The sequence below is a fragment of the Carya illinoinensis genome, chromosome 6 (assembly GCF_018687715.1).
Source record: "Carya illinoinensis cultivar Pawnee chromosome 6, C.illinoinensisPawnee_v1, whole genome shotgun sequence".
Classification (NCBI taxonomy): domain Eukaryota; kingdom Viridiplantae; phylum Streptophyta; class Magnoliopsida; order Fagales; family Juglandaceae; genus Carya; species Carya illinoinensis.
In genome coordinates, this window is record NC_056757.1 from 328,354 (window position 1) to 355,352 (window position 26,999).

At 37.3% G+C, this 26,999-nt stretch overlaps 1 pseudogene; it reads right to left on the reverse strand.

Moving 5' to 3' along the window:
* Positions 1-7,108: 7,108 nt before the first annotated feature.
* On the reverse strand, positions 7,109-19,640 carry LOC122314439 (annotated as a pseudogene).
* Positions 19,641-26,999: the final 7,359 nt, after the last annotated feature.

Consider the following 26,999-nt stretch of genomic DNA (forward strand, 5'->3'; position numbering starts at 1 on the left):
AGAGGGCAATTCATTCACTAAGGAAAGACTTGATAGGGCATGTGGGAATACCCTCTGGATTAATCATTTTGCCAATAACTTAGTGAACCACCTAGACTGCACCCAATCAGACCACAAGCCTATCCTTGTCCAAACCAAAGGCCAATCACACATAGGGAAAAAGAAGCGAATATTTAGATTTGAAGTAGCCTGGACATTACATGATGACTGCACTAGCCTCATCAAAAAAGCATGGGACTCCCCTACAAACCCTCAAAACAGACTACACAGGACCTTACAAGGACTCAACCTTTGCAAGGATAGACTAAAGTCATGGAGTAAAACCAGAAAAAAGGACCAAGGGAAAAGGTTAACGGAGAAATTAGAACTCCTAAAACACCTACAAGAGTCAAACCAGGGCAATTTGTATGAGGAAATCAAGAAGGTTCAACAAGAGATAAATGTTATCATGGATGAAGAAAATATAAAATGGAAGCAAAGAGCAAAACATGCATGGTTAAAAGATGGTGACCGAAATACTAAGTTCTTCCACAAGTGTTCAAGCCAGAGGAAAAAAACCAACACAATTAGTAGGATCCAGTCAGAGTCAGGACTTATTACCCAGGACCCTCAAGAAATATGCAATGTACTTCAGAGTTTCTTCACAAACCTCTTCTCAACCTCACATCCTATAGGCATTGAGAATTGCATTTCCTACATGAAGCACTCAGTTACAGAAGACATGAACTCAAAACTTTCCACTGAATTCACTGAAATGGAAATAAGAGAGGCTATCTTCAGCATGAATCCTCTCTGATCCCCTGGGCCTGATGGGTTCCCTGCCTTATTTTTTCAAAAATACTGGGAGACAGTGAGCATTAGTGTCTGTAAGGCAACTCTAGAGGTCTTAAATGGAGGAGTTTGGGACAAAAAAATCAATGAAACCTTCATAGCCCTCATCCCTAAGAAGCTGAACCCAACTACAGTCATAGATTTTAGACTAATAAGTCTATGCAATGTCTTTTACAAGATAATTGCAAAGACTTTGGCAAATAGGCTGAAAACAGTTTTACCAAGCATCATTTCCCCTACTCAGATTGCCTTTGTGCCTGGAAGACTCATCATGGATAACATAATTGTGGCTTATGAATCTCTACATACCATGAAAGCAAGATTGAAAGGTAGAGAAGGCTTCATGGCTTTAAAATTGGACATGAGCAAGGCCTATGATAGGATAGAATGGGTCTTCTTGGAAGCTGTCATGAAGAAGATGGGATTTTTTGCAACTTGGATTGGACTCATCATGAAATGTGTATCATCAGTGTCCTACTCTCTCATCATCAATGGAGAGTCACAACCTTTCTTCTATCCCACTCGAGGCATAAGGCAAGGGGACTCCCTCTCCCCTACCTCTTCATTTTATGCACTGAAGCTCTCAGTTGCCTCCTGAACCAAGCTGAACACAACAAGCTGATCACAGGTCTACCCATCAGAAAACATCACCTACACATTAACCATCTCTTCTTTGCAGATGATTCCCTTCTCTTTTGTAAAGCAAACTCCATTGACTGGAGTCAACTCTATTCTTTACTGGACTCTTATGAAAAAGCATCGGGATAGAGACTAAACAAGGACAAGACCTCAAATTTCTTTAGCTCTAACACCAAAGAACACACTCGAGAAATAGTAACAAGCATTGCAGGGATTTGAGGGACCAACTCATATGAGAAATACTTGGGCTTGCCAGCCCTTGTAGGAAGATCCAGATCTCAGTCTTTCAAGGGCATACTAGATAGAGTTCAAGCAAAACTGAGTAGCTAGAAAACTAAGTTTCTTTCTCAGGCAGGCAAGGAAACACTCATCAAGGCAGTCATCCAAGCAATCCCAACATACAGCATGGAGATCTTCAAGTTGCCCAAACAACTTCTTCAAGAATTAAACAAGCTAGTAAGGTCTTTGTGGTGGGGACAAAAAGCACAAGAACACAAGATACACTGGGTACCATGGAGCCAAATGTCAAAATCCAAGACATTAGAAGGGCTGGGCCTTAGGGACTTTGAGAACTTCAATTGTGCCCTCCTAGCAAAACAAGGTTGGAGAGTCATAACTACCCTCAATTCCCTTGCTGCCAAGGTTCTAAAAGAGAAGTACTTCAAACATAGCTCCTTTATTTGGCGTGTGCGAGATAGAGAGTCAGTGGAAATATGGAATGATAAATGGTTTCCACATAAGACATCCTACCAACCTCAGAGCACCATTAGGTTCCTCTCAAATGACTCTAAGGTTGCCATGCTCATAGACAAGACCTCCCACCAATGGAATCTCCCATTAGTAGAAGCCATTTTCAACAGGGCAGAAGCTGAAATCCTCAAAAGAATTCCCCTCAACCCTTACCCTACGCCAAATAGGATGATCTGGAGATGCACCACCATAGGCTCTTTTACAGTCAAGTCAGCATACCACCTAAAAATAGAGATGGAGAACCAAACGAAGGGACAATCCTCAGAAGAATCAAGTGAAGAGTTGACCTGGACAAAGATTTGGCATCTTAAGACTCCACCTGCAAACAAGGCCTTCCTGTGGAGAGCATGCTTAAATGCCACCCTACCAAAGCCAAACTCTACCAGAGGAAGGCCACTAAAGAAGAAGTATGCCCCATATGCAAGCTCCAACCTAAAACAATTGAGCACGCTTTATGGGAATGCCCCTCTGCCCAAGATGTTTGGAGTCAATGTGGTAAAAAGATACAAAAAACCAACTTCTTTTTCCAGTCCTTCAAAGCCCTATTGGAATCTCTACTCGAGTCCCTTGAAGAAGAAGAGATGCTAGAATTTGCTCTTACTGCATGGCTTATTTGGAAAAGAAGGAATGACTTGGTCTTCAACAATCACTTCTCACATCCCAACTCTATCGTTCAAGCTGTCAAGTTACTCATTGCAGAACTTCACCAATCTCAGCAGCCAGCTCAGGTAGATCCCTCTCGTTCCAATGCTAAGGCTCAATGGGAAGCCCCTCCACAAGGAAAACTGAAGCTTAATTGGGATGTTGGACTTGACAAAATCAACTGCAAGGTGGGAGTAGGGGCAGTAATACATGACTGGGAAGGGAAGGTGCGTGCTACCTTAAGAATGAATCATAGTCTTTTCCCAGAACCCCTTCTAGCTGAAGCCTCTGCAGCATATCAAGCTTCCATGTTCCTCAAAACACTCGGGTGACAAGAAGTGATAATAGAAGGAGACTCTTTACAAGTGGTTAATGGCCTGAATTCCTTCACCAACTGGTCAGCCAGGCACACTAGAATAACTTGTAATGTCTTAGCTCACGTGTTATGTAAAGATGCTCTAAGCATTAGTAATAGCATCATGAAAGTAGATGCTATCCCCTCTTGTATTCAATCTTTGGTTTAATCTAATGACAACTTCAGTTTCAAAAAAAAAAAAAAAAAACTTACAATTGATGTGTGTATGCTCTTATTGTAAATTTGAAGATCTCAATTGAGCTATTTATATGCATATGAGACTTTAAATTAAAAGAAATTCACATGTCAAAAGGAGCACTACTCACTCTTCAAAATTTTCAAATAAAGTTTCTCATTTTTGTATTTGTTAAAGATAACATTATTCACTTTTTAAATTTTTCAAACCTAATCTTTTACTTTTCGCATATGACAAAATGAACATTATTTAATTTTTAAAAATTTCAAACAAAATCATCTACTTTTTGCATATGACAAAAAGAGCATTAATCACTTTTAAAAATTTTCAAACAAAGACATGCACATGTGAAAGATAAAAATCAACCATCTTTCAAATTTTCAAACTTCAAAATTTTAATCATGACATGCACATGTGAAGGATGACAATCAATCATCTTTCAAAAATTCAAACTTAATTTTCAAAAATATCATACACATGTGGAAAATACAATTTAATGTTTTACGAGGAAATATTAATTTTGGCTTTAATCCAATTTCAAAATTTTTAAGAGATTTACAAAATTACTCTAAGAGCTTTATTTGTGAACTTGTTCCCTTTCTTGCTCATGTTTGGTTTGTTGATGTGCTTGGGTCCATTGTGTAGACAACTTGAGTTTGAGACTTGCTTGAATACATTTGTTATCATCAAAAATCCATATGTAGATATATAATTATATAAATCTTGAAACTTTGGTTTCAACACAAAGAATCTAGTTACACTACTCACATTCAAAGAATCTAGTTACAGCAGCAAGTTTTTGGATCTTAGTTTTCATTCAAAGAATCTAATTACATTAGCCTATTTTAGCAGCAACTAATGAGTTTTTTTGTTTATTTTTTGTTTATAGCTCCATTGTGTTTGCTAATCCAATGTTATGTGTCATATAATTGTATAAATGTCATTACTGTCTTTGTTTCCATTACTGAGCATATTTAGATGGAATATGTGCACTCCTTCAATTTTCTGCGCTAACATCTTCACTTCCTGCTTACATTCATCACAACGTCCATACTAAAGTGAATCTGTTTGGGAGTGAATCTAACACGGTCCAAGGTCTTTATATTTTGGTTAAATTTAACAGTCTAATGTGCATGAATTTGCATCTAATGGTTGTGAGTGAATCTGTTTTTGGTTTTCAGCAGCAAGTTACATTAACCTATTTACAGCAGCAACTAATTACATTAAAAGAATCTGTTTATGGTTTTTAGTTTTCATTCAAAGAATCTAGTTATGAGACTTTTTTTATTGAGCATGTTGGAATTATGAATCTATAGCTAATTTTGTACAATTATACTTGAATCAAGGATGAAGCCACATTAGATGAAGATCCCTTCTTCAAAAAGAGATTTTTGAGGAATCAAAGAAGTGGTTTTCATCTACATCTACATCTACATCTACATCTTCATCTCTATCTCAAACCTTTTGTAGGTGTGTAGCCATTTGTTGTCTATGTTTTGGGCAGTTGTTATCTATTTAATATTGTAATGGAACACTTCTTTCCTCATTTTAGTGGTTGGGCAGTTACATGTGTTGGAAATAGATGTGGGTGGGCAACCACTATGTGCAGAAGAAGAGCTGTATTTTGAGCTATAATTATGGGTACTGATGTTGTTATATTTAGTGATAATGTGGGCAACAACTATATGTGAATGGAGCTTCTTGGTTTTGTGATAATTTGTGTAAATTTTGGGCAGCAACTATATGCTTCTATGTATTTTGTGATAATTTGTCAGCAGCAACTATGAGCTGCTATTATATGTGGGCAGCAACATTTTGTGATAATTTGTATCAATTTTGGGAAGCAGGTGTATCCTTGAATATTCTTTTTCTCTCTTTGTAAAGCTTGTGATTTAATTTGTAGTTGTCTTGAGTAGTCTATTAGTAGTTGTGATTTTATTTGATTTGTAAATTTTGGGGAACAATAGTGGTAGTGCCGACGGTATAGATTGTTGGATTGTGAACGATAGTAGTAGTTCTAAAACGATATTAGTAGTAGCACAATTTCAACTAGAAATGCTTGCTGGGGAGAGTTTTGAAAATAAAAATGAAAATAATTGTTGGAGTTTGTTAGGAGAGAGTTGGAAATTATGAAAATAAAAATAAAAAAGGATTTAAACAAATAAAAAAATTGTATTAAAAAATATATTTAAAAAATAATAACATTTTATTATTATAAAGAATGAGATGGTTAATTCAATGTAAAGTTATATTTTGAGTAATTAGCGAAAAGCTAAAAAGTCACATATTAACCAAATTTTAACTTTGAGATAGCTAATTTATCCGCAAGTTAATTTCCAACATATCTGGACAAGAGAGGTGCTACCCTGCCTGAGTAGTACGCTCATTGTTACCGTTAGTCATTTTGAACTTTTTTTTTATTTTTCTTTTCATATTTTTTTCATATATTTAGATATTTTACAAAAATAAAAAAATCACTAATATACTTAAAATCACTTTCTTAATAATTAAGTAAAAAAATTAAAAAAGAAATTAAAATAACGAGCAGTTCAATTGAACGATATACTTCGGACGACAAAGTAGTGTTTCTCTTCGGACAATACTGTAGCTTAGCCATCGTAATTTTTAATTATTATTTTTGTACCCTCGAACATTGCTTTTCCTTCACTCGATTTCAATCATCTTTCCTTTTTTGTATACATTGTTTTCTTAGTGCAATTTGAGGACATTGATTTTATTTAATTTGACGTATAGATTGCTTTTTTGAAAGTAATGAAAATGAAGCTAATTTAATGGATTTAATATATGTATTAAATAATAATAATATTTTAGATAAAAATAATTATAAAAAAAAACTCGAAAAAAAAATTATATTTGATTATTTATATAGAATTTAGATATATAATCTACTGTAGAATTAGTATTATTAGATTTAGAGTACCATAAAAAAAGATAAAAAAATAGGATAATAGGCAAAATTTGACTAATAGATTAGTAAAAGTGATGATGATAATAGTGGCAAGTAGAGAGGCGAAGGCGAGGTGTCTCTCATTCTCTGCGGGAGGAGTATGCACTAGTCTTGTGAGGTTTGTTTGCTTTCATGATATCCCTGTCCAAAGTACCTAATCGTAATTCATCATACTCAACGATGAACGGTTTAGAAAATTCTTAAAGGCAAGTATTGGATCTTTCGTAATAGCATATGCTTTGGTTAAGCAAATGCTGTCACTTGAGGTGACCAAATGGAGCGTTTTCCCAAGCAATTCGGTTAATGGATTATGGTTCTATGTCGTAATAGCCTTCATTACTTCTTTACAGCTTTCTCGAGAGTACTGTTGTTAGGCCAGGCAACCAGGAAAAATATTAATAATAAATAAATTTTTCTCGATCTTTTGTAAAGAGCACTTCCCCTTAAAAAACGTCACTTGTAGGTGAAGGCGTGAAGGTAGGTAGGCAGCAGGAGTTTTGTCTACATATCTCGTCTCGTGTATTTCCTTGTCAATGTTCAACCTATTAAGTTTCCGAGAACCGTTGAGCTATAATTTTTTTTTGATGGACTTTGGGCTTTATTGTCATAAATTTACGTCCAAAATGCTTCATCAGTAGCAATTAATTAGCATGCTCAAATTCAAAGACGCCTTGCGTGAATGAGCCTATCTTGCGTGAATGAGTTAAACGACATAATATAGCCCAACTAGCGTGAATGAGCCCATCATGCTGTCATGGACCAAAAGGCCTTCTGTCATTTGAACTCTGGCAGTTAACAATTTCAAAGAAAAATGAAAGGGAGCCCACCGGAAAGGAAGGGGTGGAGGGGGGCATCATATACAAGGCGTGCCAAAATGCTTTATCAGTAGCAATTAATTATACATGGAATTTCATGCCAACATGGGGCTTGTGAAATATACCTTGAGGTTTGTTTCATTTCTCGCTTTCAGTCTTTGGAGGCATCATAATGGCAGCTTCTCGAATATTAGCTGAGATCAAATCACACATACAAAATTAGAAAGAGACCTAGAGAGAGAGAGAGAGAGAGTTGTTGAAGAATGAATGACTAACCTTGAGGCAGTCTTAGTTCCCAACTCGCCTTCTCCCACGCCTTCCCCTAAAGGAGATGTCTGCACCTGCTGTTGGACAGCAGATGCCTTTAGTATTTTTAGGTACTCTTCCGTGGTGTATGCTCTATTACTGGATGGAGCACCATCTGCAAGTTTTTATGGCATGGTTCTATCAGATCTGTTTTAAAGGAAAGGGTGGTGGGTCGAGGTGGAGACAGGGTGAAGGAAGGAGAGAACAGGCTGAACTTTCCATTTAGTTGTAAGGATATGAAATGGCATGACCATAAAGCAAACAAAAGGCACAGCATCTCAAACGGAGATAGAATTATAGTTGTTTAAAGAATGCAATACTTGGACTGGACCTGACAAACTCGAGGATTTTTTTTCCAGAAAGGAGCAAGGTTTACATTGATAACCATTGATCATGACAACTGCATACATGCCTGACATATACATCAGTACCACGCAAGTATGGCCCTTGATATGCCCGCTATCCTAATTGGTGTTTTAGTAAGGTGACCACCTAGATTGTACATAGGCAAAACAAAGATGTTTAGTAAACTTGTTGGAATTCCTCTCATTTTTATCAACTTGATGACATTTTTTTTTTGTAAGTAAAAAGAACTTGATGACTTTGTTTTAAAATCACCAAGTAGCTTTGTCTTGGAAGCAATTTGCTTGTTTTAAGGGTGGAATGTAACAGATGAAATTAGGTGTGGAAAGAGTTCGTAGCTTTGCCTTGGTAGCCATTTGGTTGTTTATGTGGAATCTAACAGATGGAATTAGGTGTGGGAAGAGTTCACTTCCTTGTTCAGACTTTGGCTCAAAGTCCAATCCTATTGTTGATATATATCCTAAGTACACAAGGCGTGCACAATTGATACACCTAGTTAGAGAGAGCAAAAAGAGTTACTAAGTCCTGAAGGCTGGCACCAGGCTGTAGTCCTTGATAGGGATGAGAAGCCATCTTCCTCCTCCCCAGGTTCTATGATGACTGTTTCAGGAGTTATGTATCCTGATACTTGCCCTTGTTCAGACTTTGGCTCAAAGTCCAATCCTATTGTTGATATATATCCTAAGTACACAAGGCGTGCACAATTGATACACCTAGTTAGAGAGAGCAAAAAGAGTTACTAAGTCCTGAAGGCTGGCACCAGGCTGGAGTCCTTGATAGGGATGAGAAGCCATCTTCCTCCTCCCCAGGTTCTATGATGACTGTTTCAGGAGTTATGTATCCTGATACTTGCCCTTCTGAGTCTGTAGACCTCGTTGGAGATGGTAATGTGGTTCTGGAGGCTAGGGTTGCTCTTGTCATAAGGGAGAAGCCTCGGGTAATTGGTTCTTGGCATTGGACTTACAAAAAAAAAAATGGTTCTTGGCATTGGAAGGGACTTTTTTTGTTGGGTTCTAAGACTAGGAGGGCTGTTGTGATTCCAGACAGGTCCAATAACTATATCTGGCGATTGGGGGTGATATGTGAACTGCTGCAGGTCCAGTTTGTGCAATTAAGCAAGGGAAGGGACAGATTAGCTTTGGTGACGAGGAGTGACCTGAGCAGTGCTGCAGGGACCAGGGAGGAGCCCCTATGCTGTTTGCTTCTAATTATCCATTGTACCAGAGAGAGATTAATTTTGTAGGGGGTAGCGTCATCAGCTTGGGTTTTGCAGAAGGTGAAGACTTCTAGACAATTCGCGAGGATATCAAAACTAGAAGTGGTGTGGTCCCTGGTGTGTACTTCCTCTGGTTGGCAATAAGGCTTCTCTGACCTCCACCATATTCAATGAGAGCCAAATATCTACCCTGACTGTTGGATCAACACTGGGCAATATAGACTCTATTTCTGACCGTCAAGAACTTGGTGAAATTTTTCAATCCTTTAGCTTGCATGAGAGCTTCCCTGGAGGATAATGACCAGAGCACACTGGCTTTCCCCAGAGGCCACTCCTGTTCTTCTCACTAATGTGCGTCACTCAGATACATTCCCCTGCCAAAATCTCAGAAAGCTTTTGACTTGATGAACCAACTAGATGATCCCATCCCCATGTGAGAAAACAAATGCGCACAGACTGATTGAAGATTACAAGCAGCTAAACCAAAAATGGTAGAACTCTTGTTAAGGGACCGCAAGCAAGAAGGATAAGAAGAGAAGGAGAGAGAGCCTATGTAACCACCCTAGCGCACTTTATTAGTAAAACAATTTCATACAATATTTAAGTTTCTTGCACCCAAAAAAGAATCCAATATAAGCTAAATTCCAAAAACCTGAACTCTTATTGGTTTATATATTAAAAAACATTTTTAACGAAATGGAATCAGTAATACAATTCACCACAAACCTTAAACATGGCAAACTGCAATTAAATGGGATTCCAAGGGCCAACTTTTCCTAAAGTGGACCTATTTTTCCTATTAGAATCCAACGAAATTTTCTTTCCCAAAATAGAAACCTAACCCAGCGAGTATCTGCAAATAATGATGAATATGGAACAGAATATAAACAGTTCTAATAGAACACTTTCCAATCCAATTTTTGAAGAGAATAGAATGAATGTTTCCTGGAAAACAAAAATGAGAAACTGACATTTCCTTCCTTATCTCTGAAAGCATACAACGAAACAATGATACATTTATAGAGATTAGAAAATTCAAGATTTCTCCTAGAACCAAAGATAGCAAAGACTCAGGGGATGCTTAGGGAATGAGATAAGGTGAGAATTTTATGAATACTAGTAAGATGATTTGCGAATAGTAGTGAGATAATTTGAGTTAAGTATTTATTGGATTTTGGGAAAGAAGAGAGAAAAAATTGAATAAAAAATATTATAAAGTTAAGATATTGTTATAATATAATTTTTTAATATTATTTTTTATTTGAGATTTGAAAAAATTGAATTATTTTGTGTGTTTTGTTTGGAAGTTTGGGAAAGTTGTAATGATTAGTTTGAAAGTGTTTGTGTTTGAATGATGTTTGGGAAGAAAATGAAATGAGATAACCTGAGACGAGATGAGATGAAAACTATTTCCAAACAACCCCTCAATGTAATAACCCGATCCTAAAATTAGGCCATAAAGAATTTTGATGTATTTTCATATTACTATAAAAATTCTATTATTTTTATTATTATTCTATTAACATTTTATCAAATTTTGTCATTAATAAGTTATTAATTTTTAATTCGGATTCTTATTAATAATTTTAATTGTTAATAGGATGAGTGTAGTGGATTACTTTACCACATTCTCCCTCTCCTCTTGTACGTTACTCCTTCTGTAACCAACTAAAACAAGCATATTTAAAACCTCCATTAGCAGCAGACACTGCCTTGAATGTTTTCTTGGTTCATAAGATTTTGACAATTTTGTAACTCACTTGCACGCCGGAATTCTCAACTATTTATATCTCCTCTTTTCCTTCCCCCACGACATTCCTCCCTCAACCCTCGGCAAACAAAATGTCGAGCCACCCCTGTCTTATGCATCATTTGGCAAGCAACACAACCAGTTTCTCTCCCTGCCAGCAAGCCACTGCACCATGAACAAGTTGCTGCCACCGATGCAACCTCCACGATGGCACCGTGAAATCCACTACACATATCATCACCATGGAATGCAAGCCCCAGTTCTTGCTCATCAAAACAGAGCAGACCCCACTGCCATGAATGGTGAAGTCCAGCAGCGCACGTAACTTGTAAGTGACACCACCCTCCCTGCCGGGACCCAAGCAACTGTAACCCAACCCCTCCATACAACCACCAAACCAGTGGAAACCGAGATATCAAGTCAATATCATCATGCACCATGCCCACATACGCCGCCCATGTTTCCCCATAAGCCACCTCCCATCATCTAATGCCACTCCGGTTAACATCAGTCGCACATCACTCTCTCCCACGTCGGAAGCCCGACCCAGCCACCATCACACATCCTCTCCTCCATGCCAACGTAGTCATGGACAGCCACCTTCCTCCACCAGCCCTTCATGTTGCTATATTCACACGGTAAAACACCACTTGAAGCCAAGCAAGTGTCATTGCACTGCCAAACCGTGTACCCATACGTGCCCACAGCCTTGAGCAGCTGCAAACAGCGTAGGAACACCACCCACGTTCATTTGTGTCGCTCCATGAGCCACCATCAACCCATGGCAGCAACCACCATCACGTTTCTCCTCTTGACGCCCAGCAGCACACACAGAGGAAGCCAACTAGCAACCACCGTGATTCTCAGCCCAGCCACTGTTCCATCAGCCTCTGTTTCTCTTGCACGGTAAGCCTCCATTGCACTGCTCTTTTCCTCTCAAGGGAATGTCGGCTCTATGTAAAAGATGATGCTTTCAATTCTTCCGCAAGCATGTTACTCATGTACCGCTAGCGTAAATTTTAGGTGTCATTACAATTTTACCCTTATCTCTTTTCACATGGAATTTACTTGTTAGCCTATTCATAAAGCATGCGCAGATCGTAGTCCTTTTTCTGTTAAACATGTACAGATTTAAGATTTTACAAAAATGTGCCCTTTTAATCCTTTGTCGGGTAGTGTTTCGTGAAGCATCTTGAAGAATTGTTTTAAGTATAATTATGTTTGTACCCTTACGTTTTAAGTATTTTTTTAAAGCTTGTCTCATTTACGTGGGCTCGACTTAATTTTCACATGGGCTTGGTTTTTGTATTTCAGGAACTGTTATAATATTTTAAGTAGACCGATTTTCATATGGGCTTTGATTTTTAAGTTGGGCTCAGTTTTAAACTATGATTAGCCTAGAAACTTTATTTTTCCTACAGAAAACATTTAAGGATTTAAATTATGTTATTAAGTATTAAAATTTTATAACTAGATTTCAGTTTAAAATTTGAATACTTACTTATCAAAAAATTTAAAATTTGAATACTTTAAATGTGATTGAGTCTAGTTTATGAATCGAATGCCATTGTTTATTTTGTTAGATTTAATAAAATTTGTTTTGTTACAATTATAATTAGAAAATAAAGAAATATGTTAAAAATATTTAAATGATATTAGTATTTATTAGATTTCGCATCTCTAAACGTAGCAAAAGGATGGCTAGGTTCATGTGTCTATGTGGGTCGTCGGCTTCATGGGTTGCTAAGGGGATAGAGGATTGAATAGAACTTCTCTGTCATGACGGATTCTTCAAGGAGCTAAGAATGGGCAATGGAGTTCTCAACATTCAACACCATATTAATGCAAGGGGCAATTTTTTGCAACTCTCAGAATTCCAGAATGGAAGGAGGAAAGGTTTATTGGTGATCCCTGAAGGTGCAAATGGCATTGGATGGAAAGGTTTTGTGCATTCCATTCAAAGCGTTACTGGGTCCAAAGCCTTTGCTCTTGAGCATGCAAACAGAGGGGTGTTCATTGATGGAAAGACAGTGAGAAGGCCTTTCTCAATCAAAGGTGCCACGTTTGCCTTGGTGTTGAGGTCACCGGCATGTATTCTAGCCGAGAGTAGCTCCATGCAGAAGGAAAGGGTAAGACACTTGTAGGTGACAAGTTGTTTGGTGACATTGGGAGAAGTGGAGGGTAAGCATGTTCCGCATGTGTTGTGTGGTGGAATGGGTGCCTCTACTGGGTGTGTGATGGTGGGAGAAGTGGAGGGGATCTTGTTGGCTATCAGAGCTTAATTGACGGGAGTTATGGAGAATGTGAGAGGTCTAATTATTAAAGTGGATAAGGGGTTGAACCTGGTTGTTGGTTTGGGTGGCGGGCTGAAAACAGACAAGAAAAAAAGAGGGGGGGGGGGGGGGGGGGGGTTTCAATCCTACAGGTTTGAAGGCCATAACACTGTCATAGATAAGGTCATCAAACACCAGCATCTCTGCTCACACCGATGTCACTCAGTTCATTGGCAGGTTGTCATATGACTGCCCCCAGTCACCAGTTGCAAATGGGGTTGGTACTTTTTTCCAAGGTTCACTTTCAGTTGAAGATGGGGGTCCTTCCAGAGTTTTGGGTAATTTGGAAGCAGACAAGTCTCTTTCAGAATATAAAAATGTTGTAACATCACTTGTTTCGAGAGTCAGGGATGAGCCTAGCCTATCTTTTCTATGCCTCTTGAGGGAGAAGTTGGGTCTAATGAAGTGGCACAAAAAGGGTTGATGGTGGGTGGCACACCTACAAGCAATGTTCTCATTGATGGAACGACAACACTTACGCCGAAGGTGAAGGAACCTTCAATGGTTACAGCAACAACATGCAACAACAATATAGTTATTGAGGATATTTGGGATTTGAATGCAAAAGATGGTGGAGAGGAAATTATGGGTTTGTCATTGGTGCCTTGTGAGGAGGAATGTTTTGGGTCGGGAGTGCAGTTGGGAGTTGTCTGGGGCAAATGTTGTTCCCCTAGTATCTCTTCCTCCGATAAAAAATATAGTGGGTTTATCATTAGTTGTGGGGATTTCATAAGGTTAACAAGATTCAGCAATATGTGGGGATTTCGAGGGATGTGCTGACCAATTTGCGGCACTATTCACTACGCTTGAAACCAAATCAAGATTTAAGAAAAGCAAGGAGTTAAAGTGTCTTTTTTGGGCAATCAACTACGACACTAAGGAAGAAATTTCAAGTCGAGAGAAGACTAAAGGGAGGGCATTCTAAAACCATCCTCATAGAGGGAGTTTCGAGTGGAGTATTAGCCTACGTTTGGAACATGGAAGCAGCTGAGCTCATCTAAGTTGAATTCAAATTTAAGCCTAGCCTAACATCCAAACACACAATTCTCAGATCACTAAATATCACTCAACTCAAGACTTCTTTATACGTGGGACCTACAACCTTTTTCAACTCAACACCTCTTTACATACTGGACCCACAATCTTTTTCACTTTCTCATAAATATATTTAAACTCATCTTAATATCCAAACACATCTTAGGTGGGCCCCACAAAACTTACTTCACCATCCCAACTCACTACTATTTATAAAGAACTCAATTAATCTCAGATCAACTCAACATCCAAATGCAACCTTAGGGCAAGTTTGGGGCCTCATATGAGATACAAAATTCTCATGTAATCTCATTTCATCTCATCCCATCTTATTCTCAAACATAATTTAAATATAAAATTTTCAAATTAATCATTACATAATTTTCAAACTGATCATTACAATTTTTCCAAACTTTCAAATAAAAAAATAAAAAACAATTTCAACTTTTTCAAATATCCTAACAAAAATAATATTATAAAACTATATTATAACAATATTTTAACTTTATAATATTTTTTATTTTAACATTTTTCCTCTCCTTTCCCAAAATCCAAAAACTACTCAACTCAAACTATCTCACTACTATTCACAAACTATCTTACTACTATTCACAAAATTCTCTTCTCATCTCACTCCCTAAACCTGCCCCTGGTCTCACGGGAAACAAGGGTTTGGGGTTTGGGAGGTGTATTCTATTCCCATTTGGGCTTGGTGTATTTTGGATAGATTTCTAATTTTCACATGCTTATTGGTTATTAGGAGCTCTCTAGGATGCGCTAGGTGTTTCTTGTATACGCCAGTGTATTTGTTTACTCCTATTGATATTAATATATATAATACTTTTACTTATCAAAAAAAATTTATAAGATTTCTTGTAAAATTGAATAATTATGTTAATTATAAGAAAGTAAACCTATTTTAAGAATTGAGGTTTTTACAACTTATTTTAACAAAATTGAATATAGCCCAAGTATTCTACTAAATTATAATTTGAAAGTGAATAATATGTTATTAGTGTTTAAATAATTTAAGATATAAGCATTCATTGATTTTATTTTCGTATTAAACAGAATATTTCCTTGATTATTTTCTACAGTATGAATTTAATTAAGTGAGATATTAGGACACATTTCCTAAACAAATTTAGTGACGTTTAATATTTCATATAGGTGACAAGCAAGGAAGTGAGATTCAAGAAGTAGTGTAGCAAGGTAAATACTTGATCAAAAATTAGGATTAGCACATGTTAGTTAGTTTAGATAGATTATTATTAAAGACAATTCTTTGATAGACACTTTTTATGTGCCATGCATGTCACAATTTATGCATGTCATTAATCATAACACAAGATCATGTTAATTTTCCACATCATGTTCAAATTCAGCATTTTAAAGTTATTTATATTAGTATGTATGTCATACATCTCATGTCACAAAAGATACGTAAGCTTTCTTAAGTTCGAATGCAAGATAAGATCAGATCAGTTTAATCAAATGGTCATTCAGATGTACGGTACCAATGCAAATTCAGGGTGGATGTGTAAGCCACAGACTCAAGCATGGTCCACTGTAGTATGCCAAAATACTACTTAGTGGCTCACCTTGCGGCCGTGGGGCCGGTGCACAACCTTACACACAGAATTAAGTGTGTTTTTCAGTCAGATCAGTTATATAAATCAAATTAGTCAGTTAATTCAAAAAATTCAAAACAAGTCATGCATAGCATGAACACCAGTATGAAATGTTATGAATTTTAGTTCTTAGCATGAAAAATTTTATGAAAATCCTTAAGGTTATTATGTTTACATTGTGATGGGTTTCTTATTGAGTTTCAATTCATTTTAGTTTTACTTCATGTTTTCAACCACTTAGGTGAGGATGATGATGAGTATGAGCAAGCGGGTCAGGCTTAGATGGAGTAGTCGATTTAGTTTTAGGCTTTATTTATTTATTTAGTTAGTTTGATTTATAAATTATGAAATCTCTTGCCTGGCTTTATTTGCTTAAGAACATAACATTCCTAGCCCTAGGGAAGGGGGGATTACACGCAGCTTCTTGAAACTTGACTAATTTAAAGACGAATCTACAACTGACTCTTTAATAGTGCTATAAACAGCTGGATACTTGTATACTTTGAACTCATTGACTTTCATCGTTATCATTATTCAGAAATATTTAGGCATATTAGTGCCTTAATTCCACTTTTATGAAAGTCCTATGTCAAAAGGCTTTAAGAACACATATTTCCAAAACTTATCACATAAAAAATAGGCATATAGAAATGCTACTACAAAAAATCAAGAAAGAAATTTTTTTTTATAAGTAAAAAAATTCAGTAAGAAAATAAATACAAAAACTTCAGGATATCAAATAAGGATATGTTTTTGCTTAAATGAACTTCTTTATACTCAACATAACATATAGACTTCTGCAAGTGTAAAAGGTTCCCATTCCACATGCTAGACCTCAGTATACTGTTGGGCTTTAGATGATTGCTTTAATAGAAAGTTAGGTTTCCAAGTATAAGAAATCAAGACGTAGATGTGATGTTGTGGACTCCCTTTAGAAAAGGGAAATTTTCCGTTGGCTCCTTCTATAGAGTGATCATCGATCTGGAAGACAACTCTTTCCTTGGAAGAGCACTTGGGGGAGTAAGGCTCCAAGGCCACATTCTTTGTTTGGAAAGCCTCATTGGGGGAAGACCATGACCATGGACAACCAAAGGAAATGGCAGATTATTGTAATCAATTGGTGTTGTATGTGCACAAAAAGTGGCAAAACGGTGGATCACTTGCTTCCTCATTGTGAGGTTGCTAGGACCTTGTGGGATGATTTCTTCAATAGAGTAGGGCTAGCATAGGTTATGCCTGGCAGGGTGGTTGATATTCTCGCCAACTGGAGAAGTCTTAATGGTGTTCTTCAAATTGCAACAATTTAAAGATGGTTCTCACATGCCTTTGATGGTGCGTTTGGAGGGAAAGAAACAACTGGAGTTTCAAAGATAAGGAACGTTCGTTTGAGAAGCTTAGAAGTTTCTTTTCAACACATTATTTCAATTAACACCCATATTTGCCATTGCCACATACTTATGAAACCAGTCAATGTCAGAATCTTTCTAACAAATTCTATTAAAAATTAATATGTAGATGTAATATCCTAAAAGCTTCATTTTTTTAGGATATTAAAAAAAAAAAAGAAGCTTTTAGGATATCCTAAAAGCTTCTATAAAAGCTTCTTTCTTTGTATGGACAGCTTCATTAGAGAAGATCCTCATCTTAGATAATCTAAGGAAATGCCGAATCATTCTGTTGGGTTGGTGCTACACATGCAAGAAAAGTGGGGAGTCTGTGGACCACTTATTATTGCATTGTGATGTAGCCATGAGCTTATGGAATGATATCTTTGCTTGTTTGGGGCTACACTGGGTGATGCCACGAAGGGCGGTTGATTTGCTAGCAATTTGGAGAGGCATCCAAGGTAACTCTCAATACTAGCTATGAAGAAGATGGTTCTGATCTGTTTATGATGGTGCATATGGATGGAGAGGAATGGATGGAGTTTTGAGGATCGTGAATGGACAATGGGCAAGTTTAGAACGATTTTTTATTAATACCTTATTCCATTGATCAATTGTAATAGATTTTAAAGGCATGAATATGCATGATTTCCTTGTATCTGTAGACAATCATGCATAGGTGTTGCTATTGTATATCTTCTGTGTACTTGGCTATGCCCACTTTTCTTATTAATAAAGTTCTTACTGATTAAGAAAAAGGCAGCAGGGTGCTCAATCAACAGTATCTTTTGGAGAATAATAAGCCACACATAAATTTAATGCCCATTGCTTTGCAAAATAAGAATATAGAAGCTGAAATACTTAATCACTTACTGGGATCAACTAGAGTCTGAGAACCCTTGGTGCTGGTTGTAGATGATGGGTTTGATGTATTGGGTGTACTGGAGCTGTATGTGTTTTCAGTTGAAATGTCATCAAGACCAATCTCCTGTTCAAGTGTGCTCTTGAGTTCCTTTTAAACTTCCTACATACAAATAAATAGGCACTGCTACTAAAACTAGAGCTTCACGTGAGTAGCATACACACAACAAATTCAACCTAAAGTTTTATGGTCCAACCTGAAGTTCTCTAATGGTGGGTTGAAATGCACGCAACATCTTCCCCAAGTTCTGAGCAACCTGCATTTAGCCAGCTTAATCAAAATACCAAATAGATCACCACACATACTGACACACACAAAAAGAAGATAAGGAAAAGAAAGCCTTTAATACTGAAGCAGCCAGTATCCCCTATAATTGGGCAGATCCATTGCACTCTCATATTTCCACACAGTCAGCCTAATCCTTTGAGAAGATAGGGGAAAAAAGGCCTAATAGTACTGAAATAATCAGTATCCCCCTCTAATTTGGCAGATCCAATGCACTCTCATATTTCCACACAGTCATTCTAATCCTTTTAGAAGTACAATGTTATCAATTAGTGTTGTCAAGAGTTAATCTTTAAGTCATAATTATGCAAGACAGACTTCGTTACCACTCACACACTCAAACGTGACATAAACAAAGTTGTGACTACGTTACACCCTAGAAACACATTATTGGCGTAATCCCAAATACTGGGGGAAAGTAAGACATAACCATCTAAGTCGTCCCTATAGATCTATTTTTCCAGAGAACCAGTATGGAATTGATTCAAAGTAAGACCACCTAAATATACATAGACTATTAATAGTTTTGTATTTCCAAATATTTAACAAACTAAAAAGTAAAATAAGGTCTGAGGTTTTAAGTTTATACACACAACTCACCTCGGCAAGACCTTTGGGACCCAAAAACCAACAACGCCACCACCCCAATGACCAGAGCCTCGGGAGCTCCAACACCAAAAAGAGGTGCATAAATCACCATACCTTTACACCTCCGCTTCCTCTCTACACGAACATCATTTCGAGAAAAAAATGAAAAAAAAAAAAAACGAAAGAAAGATAACAAGGAACCACATACTTATATATAAAAAAAAAAATACAAGGAATCAGATTCCAACTAGATTCAACAGACTAAAAAGAAAATGAATAATGAACGTCCAAAAGATAAAATACCCACGAACCGAGATGAGAAGAAGAACCTGAATTGAGAGACTTTGGCGTGAGTGAGAGTATACCCAGATGCTTCAAACCACTCCATGGAGAGAAAAGACTGGGGCCCAGTGGGGGAACCGCTTTGCGGAGATGAAGTTTTGGGGTTTTAGAGTGTGACGCTAGAGAAGAAGATGTGGTGTACATAGCTGATTTTGTAGAAGAGACGGGTGATGATAAAAACGTGGGAGCGCAGATTGCCGAGGCTATGACCATGCGTGTGGTCGTTTGCAGGTCAGTCTGCTTAATTTGAAGTCTGGTTTTTCAGTATAATAATGTAATAGAACATGTTATCATCTCATTTATATCATATAAATATATCACATTAAGAATAATATATCACATTAAGAATGATACGGCGTATTTATTATTATTTAATAATAAAAAATATATAATAAATAATTATTTAATAATAATAAATATATTATATTTTATTTAATATAATATAAATAAGATGAGAATATGATATATAGAATAATTTTAAAAAACGTGAACTTGAAAGCATCGGGGGTCCAAAAATATTATCCGGCAAGTTAAAATGGACCTTGAGCAGAATTTGGACTTTGCAGATAAAGGTTTTAACCCACTCAACCAAACTGTGAGTGCTAAAGACTGAAAGACAGAAAAGAAAGGATTGGGTTTTGGACTCATTTTTTTGGACCCAAACCGTTGCCAGAGTCCAATGCCCACCATTTATCCCTGCAATGCTAAAAGCACCGGCTTCGGCTTTCTGGAAATTTTCATTGTGTTTATGGAACCAAGCTGCTTTTTTCTAGTTTTAGGAAAAGCTTTAAAATATTTTTACTTATTTTTTTCAGTATCATTTAAATATTATTTCTCTACAATATCTTTTGACGATCATCTTTTCAAACCATAAAACATATGATGGCTGTTAAGGAAAAAACAAAAAAAAAAACAAAAATAAACCCAAGGCTACGACACATGACAAGTTGAAACCCATCATGAAACGAGAGAAGGGAGACAAAGAGGGCTTGTCAATTAGAATACACGACATAAAGTAATAAAGTGACTTCAAACTAAAAAGTAAGGTTGTGCAAATCCTCCATCAGCTCTGACTCCGGCCAACGCCCACTCTGCCTCCCACTTTGACAGAGTCGGAGTAGTCCAAATTCAGATTCAGAGTAGATCAAACTCGGAGTCGGAGTAACTTCAAAATTTAATGTCAAATTCGAAGTTGGAGTTGAAGTTCAAAGTCAAAAATCAAATGAAAAATGGCGTTGTTTTACATCTGATAGTTTGAAACTAAGTCAACTAAACAAAGTAGTTTTATTCCAAGTGGAACAATGTCGTTTTGTGCACATCGGGGTTCCAAAACGTAGGACCCCCTTCTCTCCATCACTCTTTCATGAAGCTTCTCTCTCCTCTCTATTTCTATCTACTCGTCAGCTGTGTCACGCCTTCCTGGTGTTGTCGTGATGTCGATGTAAGCCTAATAGACTACTTCCTATTAGCCACCGCGACATCGTAAGTATATTTTGGCTTTAAATTTCATTTATTTTTGTTGTTTGATTTATGAATTTTTCAATTTAGGGTTCCAAAATCGAATTTGATTGATTGTGAATTTTGTTACATTTGTTATTTGATATGTTGTTTGAATTTGATATTTCAATTTTCAACCTTTGAATTAGGGGATTTTGTTGTTGAAAAATTGAAAACGCCATTCCATAGTTTGTGACACGACCTTGACTCGACCCTAGCACGAGCAAATTTCAGATACATTGTTCACTCGATGCTCGCTCGACATTCCACTCGAGTGAACTGCTTAACTAAATAATGGGTTAATTTAATTAAACAAGTTTTGTCTTTCCACAACAAATATGCAAGACCAGTTTTTGTTTTTGTTTTTTTTTTTTTTTTTTTTAAATCTGTGTGAGTTTTAGTATTTTCTTTTTTAAAAACCACACACATGGTTTAAAACACATATTTAAAAAAAAAATCCATAAATTTTTTCTTTTCAAAATAATTTGTCTGTTAACAAAAGAAGAATCCCAATAGGTTGTTTTGAAAGAGTGATCTTGCTAGATTCTGTAAAATGATCTTAATGTGTTTCCAATGTCTAGATTATTTTCGTAAAATGTCTTTATTTTCTTAATTGTTTCAACGCAATTTATATGGATATGGATGCTACATCTACTTAGGATGATCGTCCACATGGGGATGTCATAGTTCCTTCATTGAGAGGTACTTCCACTCCTAGACCCACATTTGGAGCAACTACTTCCTATGCAAGTAGTCAAGTACCTATAGATATAAAAAGATGAGAGTATTCTTAATGAGAGTAAGGATTGGGATATTGATGTTGATCGACCACCACGACCTAGTAAAAAAAGGTCGTGGGCATGAGAACGTTTCACCAAAATCCTCAGTGATCGTAAAAACCTGCAAGCAAGATGTCACCATTGTGGGCAAGTTTATGTCTGTCATTTGAAGAAGCAATGCATTTTTGTATTAATAACTTACAGGTTGCTAGTGATATATGATACATAAAGGGTTGGTGGCCAATGATCAGATGAAACTAAGTTACAAAACTTCTATAACCACTGGTGGTATGCAGAGTAAGAAATTGTCAATCCCATAATATAGTGAGAAGATGTTGAGGGATTTGCTTACAGAAATGATCATTATAGATAAGATGCCTTTTCGCGTTGATAAGGGAAAATAATTCCATAGATTTGTATAATGTCCTAAACCCCAATTTCTCATGCCTTCACGGTATATGGTAATACGAAATTGTTTGAAGAGTCATGCTAAGGAGAAGGTTAAGCTGAATGAAATGTTTATTACCACTAGCTAGAAAGTGTCATTTATGACTGATACATGGCTGTCCATACAGAATTTGAGCTATATATGTATCACATCTCACTTCATCAAAATTGAGTGGACATTGCATAAACGAATTGGTTTCAAACAAATTAAAGATCATAAGGATTCATACATTGGAAAGGACATGGATGAATGTATAAAGAATGAAGGGATTAACAAAGTATTTTGTATCACAATTGACAATGCTAGTGCCAATGACACTACAATTGATTGGTTCAAGCAGAATACGACAGTAAAAGATGATACAATTCATGAAAACAAGTTTATTCATGTTCGATGTTGCACTTATATCATCAACCTCATAGTTGCTGAGGGGTTGAAGGAGGTTGATAGTTCAATTACCAAAGTCCGCAACCTTGTGAGGTATGTGAAGGCATACCCCCAAAGGTTTGGCAAGTTTAAGACTATAGCCAAATAACTTAAGATCCCTTCTTCTAGTATATGGAGTTTGGAAGTTCCTACTCGATAGAACTTAACATATAGCATGTTGGATGTAGTGCAAAAGTACCAAAAAGCATTTGAGCAGATGGAGGTTGAGGATAGGGACCTAACATATGCATTGCTAGAGTTTATAGGGGGAAAAGGGGGCTCGATGTGCTGTACACTATTGATTGGGAAAATGTGATGTACTTTGTTCAAATTTTGAAGTTATTTTATGACAAAACTGTGCGCATATCTAGTTTCAAATATTGTACAGTGAAATGTACTCCAAGGAGCTCTCGGGGCTTTATGACTACATGCAATAGAGTTGTGATAACACTATCGAGTTGTTGAATAATATGGCCATGAGGATAAAATCCAAATATAATAAATATTAGGGGAATGATGAGAAGATAAACAAAAGTGTTGCCACCCATGCAATTACCATGGTAGGCAAAGTGCTTGCAGATCGGGCGAGCACCATGGAAAGCAAAAGTGCAACCCCCATGCAAGCACGATGGAGAAAAAATGTATTTGCACCCCAAGTAAGTACCATAGGAGCAAAAGCACTTATCCCAGATGAGCAACATGGAGAGAGAAAGTGCTTGCCATCCAACTGAGCTCCAATGAGAGTAAAAGTGCCCCCACCCTTGGTGAGCACCATGAGAGGCAAAGTGCATGTACCCCTGGTGAGCACCCTAGATGACAAAGGTTCTTGGTGCCCAGACAAGTACCATGGAAAGCAAAATTGCTCACCACTAAGGCAAGCACCTTGGGAGCAAAAGTGCTCTTCATCTCAACAAGCACCCGAGATGAAGCACAATGTTCCTTACATCAACAAGCACTGTGAAGGAACATAAACCTTGCCACCTTGGCTCGTGGTGGAGATGGAATGTACTTGCCCTCAGGGTGAGCACCATGGAGAGCAAAACTACTTACCACCCCGGCAATTGCCACGAGAGGCAAAGTGCTCGCACACCTGGTAAGCACCATAGAGAGCAAAAGTGCTCGCTCCTATGCGAGCACCATAGAGACCAAAAGTGTTTGCATTCCAAGCGAGCACCCTAAAGTGAAAAAGTGCTCGTCATCTTAGCAAGCATCCTGGATGAAGCACAATGCACCACACCTTGACTAGCACCTTGAATGAGCATAAACCTCGCCACCTCAGCTTGTGGAAAGGGAAAGTGCTCGATCTCAAGGGAAGCATCTTGCCAGCAAAATGCTCACCCCCAGGGGAGCATTGTCGAGAGTAGAACCAAGCAAGCACCATTAGAGTAAAAGTACTCAGTCACATATGTGTACTGTGGAAACCAAAAGAGCTCACACCCCACGCAAGCACATCGGAAGCAAAAGTGATATCCTTCATATGAGCACCATGGAGAGCAATAGCGCTCACACCCGAGGTGAGCACTACATGATGCAAAGTACTCACACCCTAGGCGAGCATCCTATGAAGAAAAACTACTCGCCCCTGGGAGAGCACCATGGAGAGCAAAAATTCTCCCTTGGCATGCTCCATGGGAGCAAAAGTGCTCACCACCTAGGTGAGCACCCTTGATGAAGCATAATGCTCCTCACCTCGATGAGCATTGTGAAGAAGCATAAACCTCGCCACCTTGACTCAGGAAGACCAAAAGTTCTCACTCTTAATGCGAGCATCATGGAGAGGAAAAGTGCTTACCACCCAAGCGAATACCATGAGAGAGCATGAATCTTGACATTTTAGTTCATGGAGGGGGAAAATACTTCTCTCCAAAGTAAGCACCACTGGAGGCAACATGCTTGTCACCGCTTGCGGGCAATGAAAGAGCATGAAGCTCACCACCTTAACAAGCATAACTGAAACAAGAATGCTCACGACCTTGGTGAACACCGTGGGAGGCAAAATGCTCCTTACCCAGCAAAATGGTCCATCCTTGGGTCGATCTAAATGCACAGTGGAGACATAGTGGATTTCGACCCACGACGGTGTCGTTAGTCTATCTGTGAGTTGATATCAACGTACGATTTTGTGGTTGTTGTGTGAACATCATTCTTCGGTACTTGTAGCTAGACTCATAAAAAAGTGTCAAATTATTGAGCCGTGCTTCAAAGGATCCTATCACTAAACACTAGATAGTGGAAATCTTGTACCAGTTTTATATTTGTGTGTGTGTGGTTGGATGCATCTATGCGTTACTAATATCTTGATTTTTGTATGTAATATTATATGTCAGTTCATATATGGATTGCTTTGAAAGTGACACTCATACCAATTTAAGAGATAATGAGACGGCTACTCTCTTTGGATAACCGATCACAAAAGACATCAAATATTAACTTGTCTAGTGATACAAGTCTCCCTCCTCATAAAATGAGGGCAAATAAGGACCCCTCAGTAGTGTGGGACCATTTCACTAAAATAGATGGATGCCCTTTAAATAACCCAAAAGCGGAGTGTAATTATTGTCACAAGATTTACTCTTGTCATCCCAAAAGATATGGTACATCAAGTATGCTGCAGCATCTTGGTACTTGTAAGCAACATCCTCATAGAATCAGACTTACAGATCAACAGAATATGAGTCATGATGGGCCTCTTGAGGGAATTGGAGATAGTGATGTTAGCAACTTGGCAAATGCACATAAGTTTGATTCGGAAACTGTACGAATGGCAATTGCTGAAATGATCATTTGTGATGAGCTTCCATTTAGGATAGTAGAAGCCTAGGGATTTAAGAATGTATGTAGATCTCTTGAACCAAGGTTTCAAGTGCCATCTCAAACCACTATAGTGAGAGACTATATTAAACTGTTTAAAATGGAGAAGGAGAAGTTAAGGGAAATTTTTAAACTATATGTGTCTTACTGCACACTTTATCGACTCTAATTGGAAACTACACAAAAGAATTCTAAACTTTTGTATGATGCCTAATCACAAAGGAGAAACTATTGGAAAGTGTGTAGATTCATGTCTACAAGATTTGGGCATTGACAAAATCCTTACTGTTACAGCTGATAATGCTTCCTCAAATGATGTTGCCATTAAGTATTTGAGAAAGTTTGTAGGAGGTCATTTGTTTGAAGGGAAGTATATTCATATAAGGTGTTGTGCCCATATAATGAACCTCATTGCGAATGATAGGCTAAGAGGTTGTGATGATTCAATCACAAGGGTGCGCAATGCAACTAGGTATGTTAGATCATCTCCCGCAAGAATGGAGAAATTCAAAAAGTGCATAGAGAAGGAGAAAATTGATTGTACAAAATTGGTATGTCTTGATGTTTCCACGAGATGGAATTCGACTTATCAATTGCTGGAAGTTGCAAAAACATATAAAAAACCTTTTTTGCGATTGGAGAAGGATGATGGTTCTTTTGTTCGTTATTGTCATAGTGTGAACTTGGGCCCCCCTAACTCTAATGATTGGGAGAGAGTTAGAGTATTGATAAAGTTTTTGAAGATTTTTTATGATGCTGCTGTGAGACTTTCTGGCTCTTTGTATGTCACATCTAATGCATATTTCCAGGAGATTTGTGGTATACAATCACATTTGTCAAAAATGAGTCAAAGTAATGATGCAGCGTTGAAATGTATGGCGGAAAATATGAAGATTAAGTATGACAAATATTGGGGATCAATTGAAATGTATGGCGGAAAATATGAAGATTAAGTATGACAAATATTGGGGATCAATTGAAAAGACTAACTTGATGATATTTATTGCTGTTGTTCTTGATCCAGGATGCAAATTTAGTCTTTTGCATTTTTGGTTCAAAAAGATATATGGTGGTAATTTAGTTGAAGAAATGATTGCAATAGTGAAACACTTGATGATGGACATTTATTGGGAGTATAGTATTGTGTATGGGAGTTCAAGTGGAGTTTCCTATTCGGAGCCTCATTCCTCAGTTGATCTTACTATGATTGATTCTGATTCTCAACAGAGTTTTTGGATTGAGTATGAGCAAGAAATTATTGAGTCTAATTTGATGAACAAATCAGAGATCGATTAGTACTTAGAACATGGTTGTGAGGCACGAGTTCCAAATTTTGATATTTTGGATTGGTGGAAGATCAATGAAGTAAAATATCCTATTTTAGCAAAAGTTGCACAGGATGTAATGACCATTCTCGTTTCTACAGTTTCTTTTGAGTATGCCTTCAATCCAGGGGGTCGTGTGCTTGACCCATTTCATAGTTCACTATCTCCAAGAATAGTTGAGGCACTTGTTTGTACACAAAATTGGTTGAAGGATCTAATACCCATTGATCTTCGTGCCTCCTTGGATAGTATTGAAAGCTTTGAGGCGGAATTGGGTAATGAATTTATTTCTTATTTACATATTTATTAAACTTTTTCATAATGTTTATTTTTATATCATTTTAATAATCATCATGTGTTT